Consider the following 8,669-nt stretch of genomic DNA (forward strand, 5'->3'; position numbering starts at 1 on the left):
TCTTTCCTCACTTATTTCAGAAACTGAATAAAGAGTTGCTGCCCAGAGAAGAGAACCCACAGACTATGAAGACAAAAATGGTCCCCAGGAGGGTCTTCATGGTCAAACCCAGTCTACTGCAGACTGAATTATGAAATGCAATCTGAAAACTGTCTTTATCCCTGAGGCAACAAGACTTTGTTTCATGAAAAGGAATTCAATTTTCACTGTGAAAGCTAGTTATAGATGGGAGCAAAATCACACAAATGTGTTTATTCATAGAAATCCTCGCTCCCAGTGTATTTTCCACACTCAGCCAGGCATAGCAATGGGAAAGCAGAGCCAAGGCACTCTGAAATATCTCGCAGACAATTACAACTCTGTTGAGTTTATATTAAATAAATTTTGGTAAAGTTAAGGAATTCTCTGTATTTAACAAAGTTCCTTTGCCTGTTCCCCCATTACTTCAAGATTTCTGGGCATTTCTACTAATTTTTTAATGTAAAATACCTAAATCAATTAGTTTAACTAAATAATTCTCAGGGCTTTTTCATGAGTGTTCATTTTGTCCTTACTCTTCTACTTGTCTACTGTGACCACTGAGATCTCTCACAGGGATTTCAGATATATTCCCTTTGTTTTAACCAGCACTCCAAGTCCTTACTCAAAATGATAACTATCATGCCAAAAATTGACTGAGCAACATTTAAACTCAGTCCACCAGGGAAACAAGAACCAATACTCATTAAAAAGCTGGTTCCCAGATTTCAGCATCCCCCAGACCCCTCCATGCCCAGCCTTTGCTGTCAGGAATGTCAGGAATACCAAACTGTGTGCACACCCCCATTTCTCCACACCACCTGCCTCCGAGGCTGAATCACAAGTGCTTCCATAACAGACTTTGTAGGAGCTTTTGCCATCAGGCTGCTTCCTCTGAGGCTCAACTAAAGGATTAAAACACTTGAATTTAAAGAGAGCACTCTGAAAAGGGATGCCCTGTACTGGCCCATGGATCAAGCTGAAATTTTACTAAAAACTGCTCAGCTCTCATTCCTGATGAGCTCCTGGATGGTTTTCTCCAAACCCAAACAAGGCAGCGTCCATATGGAGCTTAATGAATGTTTCAGCTGGAGGGGAGCCATCTCCATTGAGCTAAGAGCAGTGGGTTCATCTTTATACAGTAAATTTGAAAATAACCCACGTCAAAACTGGAAAATTGTTTCCTCTCTATTTACCAGCATAGTTTGTCACCACTTGCATAACAAGTTTTCAGGATGAATCTTGGACAAAGTATATGATGTCTCTGAAATTCCCCTTTTCCTCAAAAGAACACAGTTAAATTTGATTGTTGTTTTTAAGAAAAGACCAACAGGCAGCTTATATCCACAAAAGATTCAATTAAGCACAAGGACACTGACACCCAAGATTTTAACAGTTATGATAAGATTTCATGGAATAAACAGTTGTGACTTATAATCAACGCTGAAAAAATCAAAGTATCTTCTCTTGGTTATTTCAGGAAGTGAAGCCTAAATCCCACAACCTTCTGGAGTCAATGGAAAAGTTTGTATCTTCAAAAGCAAAAGGATGCGAGTATTTCAAAACCATCAAGAAGACCCAGTGGCCCATTAGGTGCTCTTCTCTGGCACCAACTGTTTAAGGAATAACATCAATGCAGTAAAGTTGATGTGAAGTAGAATGGCATGAGCTGACTTCCACAGCTTCCAGCCATGGACCAATGTATGGAAATAGCAACACTTACCTCCACTGCAGTTTAATACCAAGATCTTAGAATCACAGAATATCTGAATTGGAAAGGACCCAAAGGAAAATCAAGTCCAACCCCCTGCAGGCTGGAGGGGAAAACCTAAACTCATAGTCTTTGGCAAGAAACCTCACCACTGTGGTTTCAAGGGACATTCTGTATTTTGAAGAGAAGTGGGCTGGCCCCTTTCCCTTTCTGTAAGTGTTGGCCACATTAGATGGGTATTTTGGTTTGGAACAGTTGTGCACTTTGGAATCAACCCCCCATTGCTCCTTTACCACAGAGTTCACAGAGGTTGCTCAGTTCACACAGAGGTCTTAGATTCCTTTTGTGGGAGACAAAATCAAGCCCTCTGTTACAGCATGCCCCAGATGTTCTCCCACAGGGATGTGAGGCTCCCAAATACACCCTCTGGACACTACTTCAACCCATGTTCCTGACTGCACCTTTCTGTGCAGGAAACCACACTACATATCAAAGGAAATAACCCCCCTGAGCCATGGCAAGTGAGGATGTCAGGACCTCAACAGCAACCCCTTGGAGATACTAATCCAACCCATTTCTGCTAAGCTATTTTAGGAACAATCTTGTAGAAGCTTAATTAAGGGGTTTGTCCCTTTGCATTAGCCACAGACTACTGTGGGCAGGGCTGAAGGTCTAGCTCTGTCCTTACCACTTTCTTCTGGCAGAAGTTTTACTTCAGTTTTGTTTCTGGCTCCTGTGATCCAGCCTTAGCTCCCTTCAGGTCCCTGTGCCTCAGCTGGGCCAGGAGTCTGACTTCCCTGAAGCAGCAAAAACACCTAATGGTCATCTGCTCTAAACCCAGTGGCACAGGGTGCCCAGACACTGGAACTGAATGATCCAGGTGACAGACATTGGACATGAGCTGCTTACACCCTGTGACACAGCTGGCTTCACTCAGCACCAGCATTAGAAAATCTGGCTGGTGGGAGCAGCCTGGATCTGGGACAGTGCAATAAGAAAGAAACTGTAAAAGCAGATTTTCCTGAGGAGGATTAGTGTAGGACTTTGGTGATGATGTTTGAATTAGCTTTAACAAATAATCCTCAAAGGGAATAGTTTTTGGCTCTATCCTGAACACTAAGTTGGTTTTGAAGTACAAGGGATTCCACAAAATCCCAGTCTATTTGCACTCCTTTCTGGTAGCATAGGATCTTTTTGTCTTTTTTTATGCTGGCTGTACAGCTGATGCATTACCTTTGAAATTTCATAACATGTTATGCAACTTCTTTTTCTTTATCTCCTGGCCTAGCTTGCTTTTAAAACCAGCTGTGTCTTTTCAGCCGAGGTGAGGCTTTGCAGCTAGCCTGCATTATGTAAACATGCATTGTAACATCCCCAAACCTGCAGTTAGTCAACAAAAGATCAAACAGACCGTGGTGCTTTCATGGTAGCCATCAAAGTCACTCAAACTTTCTCAGTGAAAGCTGCCAGCTTGCATTTTTTTTTTTGTCCAATGACAAAGATAAAGCTATTTGTCTTTCTTTCAAAGTTACAAATAAATAAGGAAAAGGACAGTAGTTTAAAATGATATCTTAATCAAACCTGTTCATCTCAGAGTTTATATTTCAAGCCTTTACCTGCATTCCAGAGTGAAGTCAAATGTCAAACTTTCCCCCTTTATCTTTTCTCCTTGACTCAAGAGAAGATCTGTATCTTTAGAGAATGAAACAACTGTTTTCCTTAAAATGTTTCAATAGGCCATGGTTTTGTAAAACAAGCCACTTCTCTGGCAGGTGCTTTGATTTCAGAGAATTAAAGTAATTGCCACAAAAGGCCTGATAAACCCCACAGCTTCTGGAGTAAAAGGAGAAGGAGCTGCACGGATGTACACAGCATGTCTGGGCAGGAGAAAAGGGGGACGCTGAGGGGGGCCTGGTATTGACTTCTTTAATTTACTGTCTATTTTTTTGTTCAATCCATTTTGGTCCTAAGAGGATATCAAGGTATTATTTGCTTTCTCCTCTTTCCTAAATCAGCTTTATCAACTGGACCAGTTGTGGGTGCTCAGAAAAGGACACAAAGCACAGTCAGAGCTGTAGTAAACAACATGTGCAGAAATATGTTTTATTTAGTCTTCACATGAGAGGACTGAAATGGAGCAGTAGAGAACTTACAAAGCAGCTGCAGATGAGAGAGAAAGAAAAACAGCTCTTCATGTGCACTGATGATAGGACAAGGAGTAATTGATTTCAACACCACTAAGAGAACTTCAGGTTGGCTGCCCTTAGAGACTTCAGTTGTGATTAATTTTGTGCTAGGAAATCTTTTTCAAGAATCTGTGAAACCTCCACCACAGGAGGGTCTCATAAACAGCTGAGGCAGGAATGATTTAAGTGTCCATGAAAACAACCGATCCTGCCTTAGAGGAATTGAAGAGCTGTAGGTTAAAACACTTCCGTGAAATACCTTCCAACATTGTCTCCAAATACCTCATTTTATTTTCTCAAATACCTTGGATTAAGGCAGGACTTGTGGCTCAGAATTGATTCAAAGTTTGGGGTTGCTCATGCCTTAGCCAAGAGTTTGGGTTACGCTGCTCTCTCCATTTCTCATCTAACTTTCCAGCTCGTGCAGTGTGGGGTAACAACCAAAATCCAGGCAAGGTAGCAGCACTGGGACCATAACCCTCACAGGCAGCCAAGCCCTTGCTGTTAATATCACAGCCTTGCAGAGCTTTTTCACCTGCTGCCATCTAATCCCCACAGTGTTTAATCTGAATCCTGACCCTCTCTTCCCTGCTCAAGTTGTTCCTCCTCAGGGACAAGAACTGAGTGTACAACAGTGAACCTGATTTGGATGCCAGGCTCAGGAATGATCACAGGCAGAAGCTGCTAAACTGGAGAACAAGGCCAAAGCTCAAGGGGAAGGAGAGACAGGCAGCCCAGGTGCTGCCCTGTTCCTCTGCCCTTCTGTTCAGCCAAGGACAAGCTGCCTCTCACCTGTCTTGCATCTCCTTTCAGGTAAGAAAATGCTTTTTTTGCCCTTAAAACTGGGTCATTATTTACATGCAGGCAGATAGTCCATATTTTTTCGGAATTAGGAAGTCTTTCTTCCTCCTGCAGGTCCAGTCCCTGTAATTGTGACTACAAGTAACAAAAGAGAATGGCAGGCACAGAGAATAAGTTTCCACTACTCAAGTAGCAGCCAGGAAGAGGCTGAGAAAATATTTTGATGCCTATAAAATCATCTGAAAAAAAGCATTTCAGTGATATAAAGGGCCTTTACTTCTCTTCCTGTTTTACACCTTAGAATATATTCTTAACCAGTTTTTCTTCTGAGTTCATATTTATGTTACTTGCTGCTCTATGGAAAGCTTCATTAGTGCTAAACCTGGGCCAGTCTTCCTTCTGGATGTGAAGGTGCCAGGAAATCACACAACAAAGCCAAGTGCCAGCCTCCTGGAGAGGGAAAAGGAAATAATCATTTTCTATGTGTGTAATTGTGGCTTCTGGGTGTAAATCCTGAATTCTCCCATAAAATTCTCTTGTAGGTGAGTTTTGATTCTTATGTTTCAGTTTCAAAATCATGTCATGGGCTCCCACTCTCTCCTCTTCTTTCCTGACAGTGTTCCTTGTAGCAGGAATGTGCAGAACCCTCATTTGCAGATGCATTTTCTTTCCAACCATCCTGCAGAAAATATTCTTGAATAAGAATTAAATATATGAAGTACTCAATGTAAACATTTAGGAAGGCCAGACATAAGCCATACAGAGGTCCTAGCCAGTTTGAAGCCAAAACCACAGCCCAAAGCACAGTCTTGGCTCCATGTCCTTGCACGGGTGGAAGGCTGGCTCTGAGCCTGCAGGAATTGTCAGGGCTGTACCTTCAAAGACACTCCAAAGAACTGTTTACAGTTGTAGTTTTCTCTAATCTCCAGGATCTTAACTCTTTTTAACACAGAAACTACTCAATTATCAAATGGCCTTTTTAATTCTTTCCCTGTCTTTGCTGTATGTACTTGGACTGCTACCATGCCCTTCCAAATTCATTATCATCCTCTCCTTCCACTCCTTCATGGTCCAGATTGCTGCTCTCTTTGCTTTCTTATGTCTCTTTTCCCTGTTTCTTCTGTGTCTAAAGCATCCTGCCAGTTCTTCTGTTTACATCTCAGCCTCATTCAAGCCCCTGTAACAAATCATTCCTTTCAAAATGCCCACAAAGAGAAATAATGGGCCAAAAGATCACCATCAAGTGGTTCACCTCTTTGATGCTGTCATGCACCCTGTCTCCACTGAGTTCAGCCCACTGCAGTGGGGCTGCCTTTCCCCTCTCTCAGTCATGCCCAACGCCAAGAAACTTCCTAAATAATTAGGGGTTGAAATTTGGCTTGGAGAATGAGTCACTGACCTCGCTCCACTCTCAGCCCTACCATTAAGCTGCTAAATGACCTTGAATAATTTTTTTAACCTCATCTGTCCCAATCTGTCTCATCCTGTGACTTTTTTCAACAAAATGTGTAAGCTCCTGGGATCTTGTTATGTGCTGCTAAACAAAAGGGACCTATTTTCCCATTGACTGATGCAGCTGGGATTTATCCCTGTAACCACAGACATCTACACAGTCAATATATTCACCTGAGCTACTCACTTAAGTTTCCTAGAGAGTCAGAGAGGAACAATAGGCAGGTTTAGGTTAAGTTTCACCTAAGCAAATGTAGGCTTTATATTTGGGATGAAATTAATCACTTCATCAGAATGCTTGCCTGTTGAAAATAATTCCCCAAATATTAAACTATTGCAATTCTTTGATGAATTTAGCTGAAATATCTAAGTTATTTTTGGCCAACTAATTTGCATTTTTAAAATAAATAAATTATTCCACACAAAAAATGTACCCAGACCTTTTGAGAAATACTAAACACTTGGAAGGTGATTTTTCTTTCCAGTAGCTTCTTTGTAAATTATTCTTGAACTTTTGCTTTACAAGGAGGTTTTACCACATTTCACACTCCCAAAGGGCTGTCACCGTGCAGAAGGCATGAAGACAGGCAGGTACCACTGGGTCAGCACCAGGCCCACCTCAGAGCTCCCAGTTTGGAGGAACTCTTTTAGGACTTTCTCTTTTAGGAAAGCAGAAAGCAAGAGCTCCTCACCATCTCGGGAACCACATCAGTACCTAAACCTGGATGTAACAGCACAAAAACGTGACAAAGACACTTTTCCTGCCTCAAATGAGAACTTCTGTGAAATGGCACCTGCTGGAGAGCTCATGGGAAGGAATATCCCATTTTCCTACCCCAAGGAAGAAGCTTGGGGAACAAGAGACCTTTTGCAAGGCAAAAGATGGGGAGGTCACCTCACACACCAAATATGCAGAAATGGAAGAGCAGAAATATTACACCAATCACTGCTAATCAACATAACCTCATCAGTTGGAATTGCCATAAATTTGGGAGTTTCTTTATAAAAGACTAAATAACAGAATTAACTTAAAAAAACAAAAAAGTGAGAGTTTTGCCAAAGCCTATTTTATACATTCTGCAAAGGGGTGTCTGTGAGCAACAGGGAGGGAAACAATAATAATAAACTGGAGGAATGGCTTTCAATAAATGAATTGCAAATAGCACATGTCAGCCACACTAATGCTAAAAGAAAACAGTTCCAAAAACAGAAACAAAATGTGACTGGGACAAATAGCTTCTTCATCCTTAGAAAATGAGACATTTCCCTGATTAAAGAATCAATCCATAAAAAACAGAAGAATTTGTATTTTGGATGCTATTTTTTGGGCCAAAGTAATAAAAATTTACATATCTATGTATCTCCACACATTTAACCACCTCAAAACCCAAAGCACCTAGAAATATTACTACACAGATTATGGGGCCTGCAATGCCCAATCAAAGTGAACTTCTAAAACCCACCTAAAATGGATATAAACCTAGAAGAAAACCTTCCAAGCTTCCACAAGGAAGAAAATTCAGACAATTAATTTAGTTATTAGTCACATTTATTGGAAATGCCTGGGCCAGCTGTATGAGGCTGGAGAAGTCATCAGGGACAATGGAAAATGGAGATGGACTGTGATCCTTTAGAGGAGACAAAGGAGTTGTACCTTCCTGAGAAGCTCTTCCTACCAGAAGGAAAGACTGATAAAATGTGGAGCCTTAATTTTTTCAGATCATGAGAGTTTGATACTCCAGAGGAATACTGCAGCGGCTTGTAATTGTGAAAACTGGAATTTGATCAGCTTATTTTGAAGCCAAGGAATCCACCTCTGTCTACAGCAGCTGGAAATGTAAAGAAGAGGAGATATAGCTAATCAGCTGGACAGAAAGCTGTATTTTGTACCCTTCTAAAGCCTCTTGAGCCATTCTGTTCAGGGAAGAAACAACACTGAGACACCACAGAAGGTCAATAGAAAAACATTGTTTTCTTTCTTGGAGGACATATCTGATGTTTAGAGCTACCTTTCTGCGGCAGTAACATTGTGCAGGCCTATAGAAAATAAAAGTGATGTTCAGGCATTTAGAAACAGCCCAGGAGCAGCCACAGATGAATCCACATTGTGATATTCCCATCTTATTTGAGGTAGAGCAGTGACAATCTGCATCTTTAGAGACTCACTTTGACACGTCCTCAAAGAGGCTCAGCAGCAACCTTGGAATCACTTAGGAGTCCTAATAGTTACGTCAAAGAATTTTAGAACTAAATAGGGCTAAAAATGAAAATATTCCACAGGAATTATTCTGCAAAATAACACATCATAGAGAGTCAAAGCCTAAACATTCTGCTTTGAGGGTGTAATCTTGTACTAAGCTTCCCTGAAAAATTTAACCACTGGTTCTAACATAAGCAGTTTGCACTCCTTGGGTTAGTAAATAATGTTCTGCTTCTACACCAGTGCTTGTGTCTGACTTCTGTAAAATCAATGCTTATTTCTTCCCTTTTGGGCAAAGAGC

At 41.2% G+C, this 8,669-nt stretch overlaps 1 long non-coding RNA gene across 1 annotated transcript; it reads left to right on the forward strand.

Annotated features, from left to right (window-relative positions):
• Positions 1 to 3,581: 3,581 nt before the first annotated feature.
• On the forward strand, positions 3,582 to 7,757 carry LOC148184095 (uncharacterized). Its single transcript, XR_015772783.1, has 3 exons — positions 3,582 to 3,711; positions 4,513 to 4,728; positions 6,835 to 7,757. It is a non-coding gene; the product is annotated as an uncharacterized LOC148184095 (long non-coding RNA).
• Positions 7,758 to 8,669: the final 912 nt, after the last annotated feature.

Source organism: Pseudopodoces humilis, chromosome 6 (assembly GCF_049639895.1).
Source record: "Pseudopodoces humilis isolate 2021_Gansu_Grassland_sample_001 chromosome 6, ASM4963989v1, whole genome shotgun sequence".
NCBI classification, from domain to species: domain Eukaryota; kingdom Metazoa; phylum Chordata; class Aves; order Passeriformes; family Paridae; genus Pseudopodoces; species Pseudopodoces humilis.